At 46.2% G+C, this 14,552-nt stretch overlaps 18 non-coding genes across 18 annotated transcripts; all 18 read left to right on the forward strand.

The window, feature by feature from the left end:
- The first annotated feature begins 413 nt into the window (after positions 1 to 413).
- On the forward strand, positions 414 to 577 carry LOC143486382 (U1 spliceosomal RNA). Its single transcript, XR_013123373.1, has one exon. It is a non-coding gene; the product is annotated as a U1 spliceosomal RNA (small nuclear RNA).
- Positions 578 to 1,199: 622 nt separating this feature from the next.
- On the forward strand, positions 1,200 to 1,363 carry LOC143486444 (U1 spliceosomal RNA). Its single transcript, XR_013123432.1, has one exon. It is a non-coding gene; the product is annotated as a U1 spliceosomal RNA (small nuclear RNA).
- A 623-nt stretch (positions 1,364 to 1,986) lies between these two features.
- LOC143486191 (U1 spliceosomal RNA) lies at positions 1,987 to 2,150 on the forward strand. Its single transcript, XR_013123187.1, has one exon. It is a non-coding gene; the product is annotated as a U1 spliceosomal RNA (small nuclear RNA).
- Positions 2,151 to 2,773: 623 nt separating this feature from the next.
- LOC143486192 (U1 spliceosomal RNA) lies at positions 2,774 to 2,937 on the forward strand. The gene has a single exon (XR_013123188.1). It is a non-coding gene; the product is annotated as a U1 spliceosomal RNA (small nuclear RNA).
- A 623-nt stretch (positions 2,938 to 3,560) lies between these two features.
- LOC143486394 (U1 spliceosomal RNA) lies at positions 3,561 to 3,724 on the forward strand. The gene has a single exon (XR_013123384.1). It is a non-coding gene; the product is annotated as a U1 spliceosomal RNA (small nuclear RNA).
- Positions 3,725 to 4,347: 623 nt separating this feature from the next.
- On the forward strand, positions 4,348 to 4,511 carry LOC143486473 (U1 spliceosomal RNA). The gene has a single exon (XR_013123460.1). It is a non-coding gene; the product is annotated as a U1 spliceosomal RNA (small nuclear RNA).
- Positions 4,512 to 5,131: 620 nt separating this feature from the next.
- On the forward strand, positions 5,132 to 5,295 carry LOC143486193 (U1 spliceosomal RNA). The gene has a single exon (XR_013123189.1). It is a non-coding gene; the product is annotated as a U1 spliceosomal RNA (small nuclear RNA).
- A 623-nt stretch (positions 5,296 to 5,918) lies between these two features.
- On the forward strand, positions 5,919 to 6,082 carry LOC143486467 (U1 spliceosomal RNA). Its single transcript, XR_013123455.1, has one exon. It is a non-coding gene; the product is annotated as a U1 spliceosomal RNA (small nuclear RNA).
- A 622-nt stretch (positions 6,083 to 6,704) lies between these two features.
- Positions 6,705 to 6,868, forward strand: LOC143486194 (U1 spliceosomal RNA). The gene has a single exon (XR_013123190.1). It is a non-coding gene; the product is annotated as a U1 spliceosomal RNA (small nuclear RNA).
- A 623-nt stretch (positions 6,869 to 7,491) lies between these two features.
- LOC143486474 (U1 spliceosomal RNA) lies at positions 7,492 to 7,655 on the forward strand. Its single transcript, XR_013123461.1, has one exon. It is a non-coding gene; the product is annotated as a U1 spliceosomal RNA (small nuclear RNA).
- A 623-nt stretch (positions 7,656 to 8,278) lies between these two features.
- Positions 8,279 to 8,442, forward strand: LOC143486475 (U1 spliceosomal RNA). Its single transcript, XR_013123462.1, has one exon. It is a non-coding gene; the product is annotated as a U1 spliceosomal RNA (small nuclear RNA).
- A 620-nt stretch (positions 8,443 to 9,062) lies between these two features.
- Positions 9,063 to 9,226, forward strand: LOC143486196 (U1 spliceosomal RNA). Its single transcript, XR_013123192.1, has one exon. It is a non-coding gene; the product is annotated as a U1 spliceosomal RNA (small nuclear RNA).
- A 620-nt stretch (positions 9,227 to 9,846) lies between these two features.
- LOC143486469 (U1 spliceosomal RNA) lies at positions 9,847 to 10,010 on the forward strand. The gene has a single exon (XR_013123456.1). It is a non-coding gene; the product is annotated as a U1 spliceosomal RNA (small nuclear RNA).
- A 622-nt stretch (positions 10,011 to 10,632) lies between these two features.
- Positions 10,633 to 10,796, forward strand: LOC143486197 (U1 spliceosomal RNA). Its single transcript, XR_013123193.1, has one exon. It is a non-coding gene; the product is annotated as a U1 spliceosomal RNA (small nuclear RNA).
- A 623-nt stretch (positions 10,797 to 11,419) lies between these two features.
- LOC143486420 (U1 spliceosomal RNA) lies at positions 11,420 to 11,582 on the forward strand. The gene has a single exon (XR_013123410.1). It is a non-coding gene; the product is annotated as a U1 spliceosomal RNA (small nuclear RNA).
- Positions 11,583 to 12,204: 622 nt separating this feature from the next.
- Positions 12,205 to 12,368, forward strand: LOC143486198 (U1 spliceosomal RNA). The gene has a single exon (XR_013123194.1). It is a non-coding gene; the product is annotated as a U1 spliceosomal RNA (small nuclear RNA).
- A 622-nt stretch (positions 12,369 to 12,990) lies between these two features.
- On the forward strand, positions 12,991 to 13,154 carry LOC143486199 (U1 spliceosomal RNA). Its single transcript, XR_013123195.1, has one exon. It is a non-coding gene; the product is annotated as a U1 spliceosomal RNA (small nuclear RNA).
- Positions 13,155 to 13,777: 623 nt separating this feature from the next.
- On the forward strand, positions 13,778 to 13,941 carry LOC143486200 (U1 spliceosomal RNA). The gene has a single exon (XR_013123196.1). It is a non-coding gene; the product is annotated as a U1 spliceosomal RNA (small nuclear RNA).
- The last annotated feature ends 611 nt before the right edge of the window (positions 13,942 to 14,552 follow it).

A 14,552-nucleotide genomic window follows, 5' to 3' on the forward strand; every position in this document is an offset into this window, starting at 1 on the left:
AAAAGACTGGGGCTTTCCATGATGTTCTATGTGAACAAGATCTAATCCATCACAGAATCAGTCATGGCTTTATTCATTCTATTCGATCTCTAAACCTAGCTAGGAGCATAAAAAGCCTTAAAACTGTTGACAAACGGCAGAAGGAGTCTTGCCAGCGACGGCAAAATCAATACGCACTGGGTGCTTCTAGAGCGGGCTACACGTAAGGACTCTTGTCCTTTGCTGAGTTTGACGTGCAAGACCAAAATGTTTTCCAATCATTTTCCCTTTCCTGTAATCAAGTGCCCGCCCATTGCCCTGCAACCCCGCCCCCTGTCTGTCAGGCTCTGACCCGCCCTCCCCTCTGCCCATGTTTTCCTTTTCCTGTGTTCTGACAAGGGGAAAGGGTTCTTGTACAGCTGCATTTCCAAGTCATACTTACCTGGCAGGGGTGAGACCATGATCAGGAAGGTGGTTCGTCCAAGGTGAGGCTCAGCCATTGCACTCAGGCTGTGCTGACCCTTGCGAATTCCCCAAATGCGGGAATCTCGACTGCATAATTTCTGGTAGTGGGGGACTGCGTTCGCGCTCTCCCCTGATACATTTTGTGGAAAAAAGAAGAAATAAAACAAGCAATTACAATTTGCTTCACAGTAGCTTGTCAGTGCTTGAGCTCCACCTGTTGGTATGGCATTATAGACAGTGTGGGTAGACAGGTTTAGTTGTATTTTGCCTGAAATGCAGTATATTTATGTACACACTTAAACGTTTCATTCTTTCCTATTTCCTACATTGATCAATGCATTTAAAAGACTGGGGCTTTCCATGATGTTCTATGTGAACAAGATCTAATCCATCACAGAATCAGTCATGGCTTTATTCATTCTATTCGATCTCTAAACCTAGCTAGGAGCATAAAAAGCCTTAAAACTGTTGACAAACGGCAGAAGGAGTCTTGCCAGCGACGGCAAAATCAATACGCACTGGGTGCTTCTAGAGCGGGCTACACGTAAGGACTCTTGTCCTTTGCTGAGTTTGACGTGCAAGACCAAAATGTTTTCCAATCATTTTCCCTTTCCTGTAATCAAGTGCCCGCCCATTGCCCTGCAACCCCGCCCCCTGTCTGTCAGGCTCTGACCCGCCCTCCCCTCTGCCCATGTTTTCCTTTTCCTGTGTTCTGACAAGGGGAAAGGGTTCTTGTACAGCTGCATTTCCAAGTCATACTTACCTGGCAGGGGTGAGACCATGATCAGGAAGGTGGTTCGCCCAAGGTGAGGCTCAGCCATTGCACTCAGGCTGTGCTGACCCTTGCGAATTCCCCAAATGCAGGAATCTCGACTGCATAATTTCTGGTAGTGGGGGACTGCGTTCGCGCTCTCCCCTGATACATTCTGTGGAAAAAAAGAAGAAATAAAACAAGCAATTACAATTTGCTTCACAGTAGCTTGTCATTGCTTGAGCTCCACCTGTTGGTATGGCATTATAGACAGTGTGGGTAGACAGGTTTAGTTGTATTTTGCCTGAAATGCAGTATATTTATGTACACACTTAAACGTTTCATTCTTTCCTATTTCCTACATTGATCAATGCATTTAAAAGACTGGGGCTTTCCATGATGTTCTATGTGAACAAGATCTAATCCATCACAGAATCAGTCATGGCTTTATTCATTCTATTCGATCTCTAAACCTAGCTAGGAGCATAAAAAGCCTTAAAACTGTTGACAAACGGCAGAAGGAGTCTTGCCAGCGACGGCAAAATCAATACGCACTGGGTGCTTCTAGAGCGGGCTACACGTAAGGACTCTTGTCCTTTGCTGAGTTTGACGTGCAAGACCAAAATGTTTTCCAATCATTTTCCCTTTCCTGTAATCAAGTGCCCGCCCATTGCCCTGCAACCCCGCCCCCTGTCTGTCAGGCTCTGACCCGCCCTCCCCTCTGCCCATGTTTTCCTTTTCCTGTGTTCTGACAAGGGGAAAGGGTTCTTGTACAGCTGCATTTCCAAGTCATACTTACCTGGCAGGGGTGAGACCATGATCAGGAAGGTGGTTCGCCCAAGGTGAGGCTCAGCCATTGCACTCAGGCTGTGCTGACCCTTGCGAATTCCCCAAATGCGGGAATCTCGACTGCATAATTTCTGGTAGTGGGGGACTGCGTTCGCGCTCTCCCCTGATACATTCTGTGGAAAAAAAGAAGAAATAAAACAAGCAATTACAATTTGCTTCACAGTAGCTTGTCAGTGCTTGAGCTCCACCTGTTGGTATGGCATTATAGACAGTGTGGGTAGACAGGTTTAGTTGTATTTTGCCTGAAATGCAGTATATTTATGTACACACTTAAACGTTTCATTCTTTCCTATTTCCTACATTGATCAATGCATTTAAAAGACTGGGGCTTTCCATGATGTTCTATGTGAACAAGATCTAATCCATCACAGAATCAGTCATGGCTTTATTCATTCTATTCGATCTCTAAACCTAGCTAGGAGCATAAAAAGCCTTAAAACTGTTGACAAACGGCAGAAGGAGTCTTGCCAGCGACGGCAAAATCAATACGCACTGGGTGCTTCTAGAGCGGGCTACACGTAAGGACTCTTGTCCTTTGCTGAGTTTGACGTGCAAGACCAAAATGTTTTCCAATCATTTTCCCTTTCCTGTAATCAAGTGCCCGCCCATTGCCCTGCAACCCCGCCCCCTGTCTGTCAGGCTCTGACCCGCCCTCCCCTCTGCCCATGTTTTCCTTTTCCTGTGTTCTGACAAGGGGAAAGGGTTCTTGTACAGCTGCATTTCCAAGTCATACTTACCTGGCAGGGGTGAGACCATGATCAGGAAGGTGGTTCGCCCAAGGTGAGGCTCAGCCATTGCACTCAGGCTGTGCTGACCCTTGCGAATTCCCCAAATGCGGGAATCTCGACTGCATAATTTCTGGTAGTGGGGGACTGCGTTCGCGCTCTCCCCTGATACATTTTGTGGAAAAAAAGAAGAAATAAAACAAGCAATTACAATTTGCTTCACAGTAGCTTGTCAGTGCTTGAGCTCCACCTGTTGGTATGGCATTATAGACAGTGGGGGTAGACAGGTTTAGTTGTATTTTGCCTGAAATGCAGTATATTTATGTACACACTTAAACGTTTCATTCTTTCCTATTTCCTACATTGATCAATGCATTTAAAAGACTGGGGCTTTCCATGATGTTCTATGTGAACAAGATCTAATCCATCACAGAATCAGTCATGGCTTTATTCATTCTATTCGATCTCTAAACCTAGCTAGGAGCATAAAAAGCCTTAAAACTGTTGACAAACGGCAGAAGGAGTCTTGCCAGCGACGGCAAAATCAATACGCACTGGGTGCTTCTAGAGCGGGCTACACGTAAGGACTCTTGTCCTTTGCTGAGTTTGACGTGCAAGACCAAAATGTTTTCCAATCATTTTCCCTTTCCTGTAATCAAGTGCCCGCCCATTGCCCTGCAACCCCGCCCCCTGTCTGTCAGGCCCTGACCCGCCCTCCCCTCTGCCCATGTTTTCCTTTTCCTGTGTTCTGACAAGGGGAAAGGGTTCTTGTACAGCTGCATTTCCAAGTCATACTTACCTGGCAGGGGTGAGACCATGATCAGGAAGGTGATTCGCCCAAGGTGAGGCTCAGCCATTGCACTCAGGCTGTGCTGACCCTTGCGAATTCCCCAAATGCGGGAATCTCGACTGCATAATTTCTGGTAGTGGGGGACTGCGTTCGCGCTCTCCCCTGATACATTTTGTGGAAAAAAAGAAGAAATAAAACAAGCAATTACAATTTGCTTCACAGTAGCTTGTCAGTGCTTGAGCTCCACCTGTTGGTATGGCATTATAGACAGTGGGGGTAGACAGCTTTAGTTGTATTTTGCCTGAAATGCAGTATATTTATGTACACACTTAAACGTTTCATTCTTTCCTATTTCCTACATTGATCAATGCATTTAAAAGACTGGGGCTTTCCATGATGTTCTATGTGAACAAGATCTAATCCATCACAGAATCAGTCATGGCTTTATTCATTCTATTCGATCTCTAAACCTAGCTAGGAGCATAAAAAGCCTTAAAACTGTTGACAAACGGCAGAAGGAGTCTTGCCAGCGACGGCAAAATCAATACGCACTGGGTGCTTCTAGAGCGGGCTACACGTAAGGACTCTTGTCCTTTGCTGAGTTTGACGTGCAAGACCAAAATGTTTTCCAATCATTTTCCCTTTCCTGTAATCAAGTGCCCGCCCATTGCCCTGCAACCCCGCCCCCTGTCTGTCAGGCCCTGACCCGCCCTCCCCTCTGCCCATGTTTTCCTTTTCCTGTGTTCTGACAAGGGGAAAGGGTTCTTGTACAGCTGCATTTCCAAGTCATACTTACCTGGCAGGGGTGAGACCATGATCAGGAAGGTGGTTCGCCCAAGGTGAGGCTCAGCCATTGCACTCAGGCTGTGCTGACACTTGCGAATTCCCCAAATGCGGGAGTCTCGACTGCATAATTTCTGGTAGTGGGGGACTGCGTTCGCGCTCTCCCCTGATACATTTTGTGGAAAAAAAGAAGAAATAAAACAAGCAATTACAACTTGCTTCACAGTAGCTTGTCAGTGCTTGAGCTCCACCTGTTGGTATGGCATTATAGACAGTGGGGGTAGACAGCTTTAGTTGTATTTTGCCTGAAATGCAGTATATTTATGTACACACTTAAACGTTTCATTCTTTCCTATTTCCTACATTGATCAATGCATTTAAAAGACTGGGGCTTTCCATGATGTTCTATGTGAACAAGATCTAATCCATCACAGAATCAGTCATGGCTTTATTCATTCTATTCGATCTCTAAACCTAGCTAGGAGCATAAAAAGCCTTAAAACTGTTGACAAACGGCAGGAGTCTTGCCAGCGACGGCAAAATCAATACGCACTGGGTGCTTCTAGAGCGGGCTACACGTAAGGACTCTTGTCCTTTGCTGAGTTTGACGTGCAAGACCAAAATGTTTTCCAATCATTTTCCCTTTCCTGTAATCAAGTGCCCGCCCATTGCCCTGCAACCCCGCCCCCTGTCTGTCAGGCTCTGACCCGCCCTCCCCTCTGCCCATGTTTTCCTTTTCCTGTGTTCTGACAAGGGGAAAGGGTTCTTGTACAGCTGCATTTCCAAGTCATACTTACCTGGCAGGGGTGAGACCATGATCAGGAAGGTGGTTCGCCCAAGGTGAGGCTCAGCCATTGCACTCAGGCTGTGCTGACCCTTGCGAATTCCCCAAATGCGGGAATCTCGACTGCATAATTTCTGGTAGTGGGGGACTGCGTTCGCGCTCTCCCCTGATACATTTTGTGGAAAAAAAGAAGAAATAAAACAAGCAATTACAACTTGCTTCACAGTAGCTTGTCAGTGCTTGAGCTCCACCTGTTGGTATGGCATTATAGACAGTGGGGGTAGACAGCTTTAGTTGTATTTTGCCTGAAATGCAGTATATTTATGTACACACTTAAACATTTCATTCTTTCCTATTTCCTACATTGATCAATGCATTTAAAAGACTGGGGCTTTCCATGATGTTCTATGTGAACAAGATCTAATCCATCACAGAATCAGTCATGGCTTTATTCATTCTATTCGATCTCTAAACCTAGCTAGGAGCATAAAAAGCCTTAAAACTGTTGACAAACGGCAGAAGGAGTCTTGCCAGCGACGGCAAAATCAATACGCACTGGGTGCTTCTAGAGCGGGCTACACGTAAGGACTCTTGTCCTTTGCTGAGTTTGACGTGCAAGACCAAAATGTTTTCCAATCATTTTCCCTTTCCTGTAATCAAGTGCCCGCCCATTGCCCTGCAACCCCGCCCCCTGTCTGTCAGGCTCTGACCCGCCCTCCCCTCTGCCCATGTTTTCCTTTTCCTGTGTTCTGACAAGGGGAAAGGGTTCTTGTACAGCTGCATTTCCAAGCCATACTTACCTGGCAGGGGTGAGACCATGATCAGGAAGGTCGTTCGCCCAAGGTGAGGCTCAGCCATTGCACTCAGGCTGTGCTGACCCTTGCGAATTCCCCAAATGCGGGAATCTCGACTGCATAATTTCTGGTAGTGGGGGACTGCGTTCGCGCTCTCCCCTGATACATTTTGTGGAAAAAAAGAAGAAATAAAACAAGCAATTACAATTTGCTTCACAGTAGCTTGTCAGTGCTTGAGCTCCACCTGTTGGTATGGCATTATAGACAGTGTGGGTAGACAGGTTTAGTTGTATTTTGCCTGAAATGCAGTATATTTATGTACACACTTAAACGTTTCATTCTTTCCTATTTCCTACATTGATCAATGCATTTAAAAGACTGGGGCTTTCCATGATGTTCTATGTGAACAAGATCTAATCCATCACAGAATCAGTCATGGCTTTATTCATTCTATTCGATCTCTAAACCTAGCTAGGAGCATAAAAGCCTTAAAACTGTTGACAAACGGCAGAAGGAGTCTTGCCAGCGACGGCAAAATCAATACGCACTGGGTGCTTCTAGAGCGGGCTACACGTAAGGACTCTTGTCCTTTGCTGAGTTTGACGTGCAAGACCAAAATGTTTTCCAATCATTTTCCCTTTCCTGTAATCAAGTGCCCGCCCATTGCCCTGCAACCCCGCCCCCTGTCTGTCAGGCTCTGACCCGCCCTCCCCTCTGCCCATGTTTTCCTTTTCCTGTGTTCTGACAAGGGGAAAGGGTTCTTGTACAGCTGCATTTCCAAGTCATACTTACCTGGCAGGGGTGAGACCATGATCAGGAAGGTGGTTCGCCCAAGGTGAGGCTCAGCCATTGCACTCAGGCTGTGCTGACCCTTGCGAATTCCCCAAATGCGGGAATCTCGACTGCATAATTTCTGGTAGTGGGGGACTGCGTTCGCGCTCTCCCCTGATACATTTTGTGGAAAAAAAGAAGAAATAAAACAAGCAATTACAATTTGCTTCACAGTAGCTTGTCAGTGCTTGAGCTCCACCTGTTGGTATGGCATTATAGACAGTGGGGGTAGACAGCTTTAGTTGTATTTTGCCTGAAATGCAGTATATTTATGTACACACTTAAACGTTTCATTCTTTCCTATTTCCTACATTGATCAATGCATTTAAAAGACTGGGGCTTTCCATGATGTTCTATGTGAACAAGATCTAATCCATCACAGAATCAGTCATGGCTTTATTCATTCTATTCGATCTCTAAACCTAGCTAGGAGCATAAAAAGCCTTAAAACTGTTGACAAACGGCAGAAGGAGTCTTGCCAGCGACGGCAAAATCAATACGCACTGGGTGCTTCTAGAGCGGGCTACACGTAAGGACTCTTGTCCTTTGCTGAGTTTGACGTGCAAGACCAAAATGTTTTCCAATCATTTTCCCTTTCCTGTAATCAAGTGCCCGCCCATTGCCCTGCAACCCCGCCCCCTGTCTGTCAGGCCCTGACCCGCCCTCCCCTCTGCCCATGTTTTCCTTTTCCTGTGTTCTGACAAGGGGAAAGGGTTCTTGTACAGCTGCATTTCCAAGTCATACTTACCTGGCAGGGGTGAGACCATGATCAGGAAGGTGGTTCGCCCAAGGTGAGGCTCAGCCATTGCACTCAGGCTGTGCTGACACTTGCGAATTCCCCAAATGCGGGAGTCTCGACTGCATAATTTCTGGTAGTGGGGGACTGCGTTCGCGCTCTCCCCTGATACATTTTGTGGAAAAAAAGAAGAAATAAAACAAGCAATTACAACTTGCTTCACAGTAGCTTGTCAGTGCTTGAGCTCCACCTGTTGGTATGGCATTATAGACAGTGGGGGTAGACAGCTTTAGTTGTATTTTGCCTGAAATGCAGTATATTTATGTACACACTTAAACGTTTCATTCTTTCCTATTTCCTACATTGATCAATGCATTTAAAAGACTGGGGCTTTCCATGATGTTCTATGTGAACAAGATCTAATCCATCACAGAATCAGTCATGGCTTTATTCATTCTATTCGATCTCTAAACCTAGCTAGGAGCATAAAAAGCCTTAAAACTGTTGACAAACGGCAGAAGGAGTCTTGCCAGCGACGGCAAAATCAATACGCACTGGGTGCTTCTAGAGCGGGCTACACGTAAGGACTCTTGTCCTTTGCTGAGTTTGACGTGCAAGACCAAAATGTTTTCCAATCATTTTCCCTTTCCTGTAATCAAGTGCCCGCCCATTGCCCTGCAACCCCGCCCCCTGTCTGTCAGGCCCTGACCCGCCCTCCCCTCTGCCCATGTTTTCCTTTTCCTGTGTTCTGACAAGGGGAAAGGGTTCTTGTACAGCTGCATTTCCAAGTCATACTTACCTGGCAGGGGTGAGACCATGATCAGGAAGGTGGTTCGCCCAAGGTGAGGCTCAGCCATTGCACTCAGGCTGTGCTGACACTTGCGAATTCCCCAAATGCGGGAGTCTCGACTGCATAATTTCTGGTAGTGGGGGACTGCGTTCGCGCTCTCCCCTGATACATTTTGTGGAAAAAAAGAAGAAATAAAACAAGCAATTACAACTTGCTTCACAGTAGCTTGTCAGTGCTTGAGCTCCACCTGTTGGTATGGCATTATAGACAGTGGGGGTAGACAGCTTTAGTTGTATTTTGCCTGAAATGCAGTATATTTATGTACACACTTAAACGTTTCATTCTTTCCTATTTCCTACATTGATCAATGCATTTAAAAGACTGGGGCTTTCCATGATGTTCTATGTGAACAAGATCTAATCCATCACAGAATCAGTCATGGCTTTATTCATTCTATTCGATCTCTAAACCTAGCTAGGAGCATAAAAAGCCTTAAAACTGTTGACAAACGGCAGGAGTCTTGCCAGCGACGGCAAAATCAATACGCACTGGGTGCTTCTAGAGCGGGCTACACGTAAGGACTCTTGTCCTTTGCTGAGTTTGACGTGCAAGACCAAAATGTTTTCCAATCATTTTCCCTTTCCTGTAATCAAGTGCCCGCCCATTGCCCTGCAACCCCGCCCCCTGTCTGTCAGGCTCTGACCCGCCCTCCCCTCTGCCCATGTTTTCCTTTTCCTGTGTTCTGACAAGGGGAAAGGGTTCTTGTACAGCTGCATTTCCAAGTCATACTTACCTGGCAGGGGTGAGACCATGATCAGGAAGGTGGTTCGCCCAAGGTGAGGCTCAGCCATTGCACTCAGGCTGTGCTGACCCTTGCGAATTCCCCAAATGCGGGAATCTCGACTGCATAATTTCTGGTAGTGGGGGACTGCGTTCGCGCTCTCCCCTGATACATTTTGTGGAAAAAAAGAAGAAATAAAACAAGCAATTACAACTTGCTTCACAGTAGCTTGTCAGTGCTTGAGCTCCACCTGTTGGTATGGCATTATAGACAGTGGGGGTAGACAGCTTTAGTTGTATTTTGCCTGAAATGCAGTATATTTATGTACACACTTAAACATTTCATTCTTTCCTATTTCCTACATTGATCAATGCATTTAAAAGACTGGGGCTTTCCATGATGTTCTATGTGAACAAGATCTAATCCATCACAGAATCAGTCATGGCTTTATTCATTCTATTCGATCTCTAAACCTAGCTAGGAGCATAAAAAGCCTTAAAACTGTTGACAAACGGCAGGAGTCTTGCCAGCGACGGCAAAATCAATACGCACTGGGTGCTTCTAGAGCGGGCTACACGTAAGGACTCTTGTCCTTTGCTGAGTTTGACGTGCAAGACCAAAATGTTTTCCAATCATTTTCCCTTTCCTGTAATCAAGTGCCCGCCCATTGCCCTGCAACCCCGCCCCCTGTCTGTCAGGCTCTGACCCGCCCTCCCCTCTGCCCATGTTTTCCTTTTCCTGTGTTCTGACAAGGGGAAAGGGTTCTTGTACAGCTGCATTTCCAAGCCATACTTACCTGGCAGGGGTGAGACCATGATCAGGAAGGTCGTTCGCCCAAGGTGAGGCTCAGCCATTGCACTCAGGCTGTGCTGACCCTTGCGAATTCCCCAAATGCGGGAATCTCGACTGCATAATTTCTGGTAGTGGGGGACTGCGTTCGCGCTCTCCCCTGATACATTTTGTGGAAAAAAAGAAGAAATAAAACAAGCAATTACAATTTGCTTCACAGTAGCTTGTCAGTGCTTGAGCTCCACCTGTTGGTATGGCATTATAGACAGTGTGGGTAGACAGGTTTAGTTGTATTTTGCCTGAAATGCAGTATATTTATGTACACACTTAAACGTTTCATTCTTTCCTATTTCCTACATTGATCAATGCATTTAAAAGACTGGGGCTTTCCATGATGTTCTATGTGAACAAGATCTAATCCATCACAGAATCAGTCATGGCTTTATTCATTCTATTCGATCTCTAAACCTAGCTAGGAGCATAAAAGCCTTAAAACTGTTGACAAACGGCAGAAGGAGTCTTGCCAGCGACGGCAAAATCAATACGCACTGGGTGCTTCTAGAGCGGGCTACACGTAAGGACTCTTGTCCTTTGCTGAGTTTGACGTGCAAGACCAAAATGTTTTCCAATCATTTTCCCTTTCCTGTAATCAAGTGCCCGCCCATTGCCCTGCAACCCCGCCCCCTGTCTGTCAGGCTCTGACCCGCCCTCCCCTCTGCCCATGTTTTCCTTTTCCTGTGTTCTGACAAGGGGAAAGGGTTCTTGTACAGCTGCATTTCCAAGTCATACTTACCTGGCAGGGGTGAGACCATGATCAGGAAGGTGGTTCGCCCAAGGTGAGGCTCAGCCATTGCACTCAGGCTGTGCTGACCCTTGCGAATTCCCCAAATGCGGGAATCTCGACTGCATAATTTCTGGTAGTGGGGGACTGCGTTCGCGCTCTCCCCTGATACATTTTGTGGAAAAAAAGAAGAAATAAAACAAGCAATTACAATTTGCTTCACAGTAGCTTGTCAGTGCTTGAGCTCCACCTGTTGGTATGGCATTATAGACAGTGGGGGTAGACAAGTTTAGTTGTATTTTGCCTGAAATGCAGTATATTTATGTACACACTTAAACGTTTCATTCTTTCCTATTTCCTACATTGATCAATGCATTTAAAAGACTGGGGCTTTCCATGATGTTCTATGTGAACAAGATCTAATCCATCACAGAATCAGTCATGGCTTTATTCATTCTATTCGATCTCTAAACCTAGCTAGGAGCATAAAAAGCCTTAAAACTGTTGACAAACGGCAGAAGGAGTCTTGCCAGCGACGGCAAAATCAATACGCACTGGGTGCTTCTAGAGCGGGCTACACGTAAGGACTCTTGTCCTTTGCTGAGTTTGACGTGCAAGACCAAAATGTTTTCCAATCATTTTCCCTTTCCTGTAATCAAGTGCCCGCCCATTGCCCTGCAACCCCGCCCCCTGTCTGTCAGGCTCTGACCCGCCCTCCCCTCTGCCCATGTTTTCCTTTTCCTGTGTTCTGACAAGGGGAAAGGGTTCTTGTACAGCTGCATTTCCAAGTCATACTTACCTGGCAGGGGTGAGACCATGATCAGGAAGGTGGTTCGCCCAAGGTGAGGCTCAGCCATTGCACTCAGGCTGTGCTGACCCTTGCGAATTCCCCAAATGGGGGAATCTCGACTGCATAATTTCTGGTAGTGGGGACTGCGTTCGCGCTCTCCCCTGATACATTTTGTGGAAAAAAAGAAGAAATAAAACAAGCAATTACAACTTGCTTCACAGTAGCTTGTCAGTGCTTGAGCTCCACCTGTTGGTATGGCATTATAGACAGTGGGGGTAGACAGCTTTAGTTGTATTTTGCCTGAAATGCAGTATATTTATGTACACACTTAAACGTTTCATTCTTTCCTATTTCCTACATTGATCAATGCATTTAAAAGACTGGGGCTTTCCATGATGTTCTATGTGAACAAGATCTAATCCATCACAGAATCAGTCATGGCTTTATTCATTCTATTCGATCTCTAAACCTAGCTAGGAGCATAAAAGCCTTAAAACTGTTGACAAACGGCAGAAGGAGTCTTGCCAGCGACGGCAAAATCAATACGCACTGGGTGCTTCTAGAGTGGGCTACACGTAAGGACTCTTGTCCTTTGCTGAGTTTGACGTGCAAGACCAAAATGTTTTCCAATCATTTTCCCTTTCCTGTAATCAAGTGCCCGCCCATTGCCCTGCAACCCCGCCCCCTGTCTGTCAGGCTCTGACCCGCCCTCCCCTCTGCCCATGTTTTCCTTTTCCTGTGTTCTGACAAGGGGAAAGGGTTCTTGTACAGCTGCATTTCCAAGTCATACTTACCTGGCAGGGGTGAGACCATGATCAGGAAGGTGGTTCGCCCAAGGTGAGGCTCAGCCATTGCACTCAGGCTGTGCTGACCCTTGCGAATTCCCCAAATGCGGGAATCTCGACTGCATAATTTCTGGTAGTGGGGGACTGCGTTCGCGCTCTCCCCTGATACATTCTGTGGAAAAAAAGAAGAAATAAAACAAGCAATTACAATTTGCTTCACAGTAGCTTGTCAGTGCTTGAGCTCCACCTGTTGGTATGGCATTATAGACAGTGTGGGTAGACAGGTTTAGTTGTATTTTGCCTGAAATGCAGTATATTTATGTACACACTTAAACGTTTCATTCTTTCCTATTTCCTACATTGATCAATGCATTTAAAAGACTGGGGCTTTCCATGATGTTCTATGTGAACAAGATCTAATCCATCACAGAATCAGTCATGGCTTTATTCATTCTATTCGATCTCTAAACCTAGCTAGGAGCATAAAAGCCTTAAAACTGTTGACAAACGGCAGAAGGAGTCTTGCCAGCGACGGCAAAATCAATACGCACTGGGTGCTTCTAGAGCGGGCTACACGTAAGGACTCTTGTCCTTTGCTGAGTTTGACGTGCAAGACCAAAATGTTTTCCAATCATTTTCCCTTTCCTGTAATCAAGTGCCCGCCCATTGCCCTGCAACCCCGCCCCCTGTCTGTCAGGCTCTGACCCGCCCTCCCCTCTGCCCATGTTTTCCTTTTCCTGTGTTCTGACAAGGGGAAAGGGTTCTTGTACAGCTGCATTTCCAAGTCATACTTACCTGGCAGGGGTGAGACCATGATCAGGAAGGTGGTTCGCCCAAGGTGAGGCTCAGCCATTGCACTCAGGCTGTGCTGACCCTTGCGAATTCCCCAAATGCGGGAATCTCGACTGCATAATTTCTGGTAGTGGGGGACTGCGTTCGCGCTCTCCCCTGATACATTTTGTGGAAAAAAAGAAGAAATAAAACAAGCAATTACATTTTGCTTCACAGTAGCTTGTCAGTGCTTGAGCTCCACCTGTTGGTATGGCATTATAGACAGTGTGGGTAGACAGGTTTAGTTGTATTTTGCCTGAAATGCAGTATATTTATGTACACACTTAAACGTTTCATTCTTTCCTATTTCCTACATTGATCAATGCATTTAAAAGACTGGGGCTTTCCATGATGTTCTATGTGAACAAGATCTAATCCATCACAGAATCAGTCATGGCTTTATTCATTCTATTCGATCTCTAAACCTAGCTAGGAGCATAAAAAGCCTTAAAACTGTTGACAAACGGCAGAAGGAGTCTTGCCAGCGACGGCAAAATCAATACGCACTGGGTGCTTCTAGAGCGGGCTACACGTAAGGACTCTTGTCCTTTGCTGAGTTTGACGTGCAAGACCAAAATGTTTTCCAATCATTTTCCCTTTCCTGTAATCAAGTGCCCGCCCATTGCCCTGCAACCCCGCCCCCTGTCTGTCAGGCTCTGACCCGCCCTCCCCTCTGCCCATGTTTTCCTTTTCCTGTGTTCTGACAAGGGGAAAGGGTTCTTGTACAGCTGCATTTCCAAGTCATACTTACCTGGCAGGGGTGAGACCATGATCAGGAAGGTGGTTCGCCCAAGGTGAGGCTCAGCCATTGCACTCAGGCTGTGCTGACCCTTGCGAATTCCCCAAATGCGGGAATCTCGACTGCATAATTTCTGGTAGTGGGGGACTGCGTTCGCGCTCTCCCCTGATACATTTTGTGGAAAAAAAGAAGAAATAAAACAAGCAATTACAATTTGCTTCACAGTAGCTTGTCAGTGCTTGAGCTCCACCTGTTGGTATGGCATTATAGACAGTGTGGGTAGACAGGTTTAGTTGTATTTTGCCTGAAATGCAGTATATTTATGTACACACTTAAACGTTTCATTCTTTCCTATTTCCTACATTGATCAATGCATTTAAAAGACTGGGGCTTTCCATGATGTTCTATGTGAACAAGATCTAATCCATCACAGAATCAGTCATGGCTTTATTCATTCTATTCGATCTCTAAACCTAGCTAGGAGCATAAAAAGCCTTAAAACTGTTGACAAACGGCAGAAGGAGTCTTGCCAGCGACGGCAAAATCAATACGCACTGGGTGCTTCTAGAGCGGGCTACACGTAAGGACTCTTGTCCTTTGCTGAGTTTGACGTGCAAGACCAAAATGTTTTCCAATCATTTTCCCTTTCCTGTAATCAAGTGCCCGCCCATTGCCCTGCAACCCCGCCCCCTGTCTGTCAGGCTCTGACCCGCCCTCCCCTCTGCCCATGTTTTCCTTTTCCTGTGTTCTGACAAGGGGAAAGGGTTCTTGTACAGCTG

This window comes from Brachyhypopomus gauderio, unplaced genomic scaffold, assembly GCF_052324685.1.
Source record: "Brachyhypopomus gauderio isolate BG-103 unplaced genomic scaffold, BGAUD_0.2 sc44, whole genome shotgun sequence".
Taxonomy (NCBI): domain Eukaryota; kingdom Metazoa; phylum Chordata; class Actinopteri; order Gymnotiformes; family Hypopomidae; genus Brachyhypopomus; species Brachyhypopomus gauderio.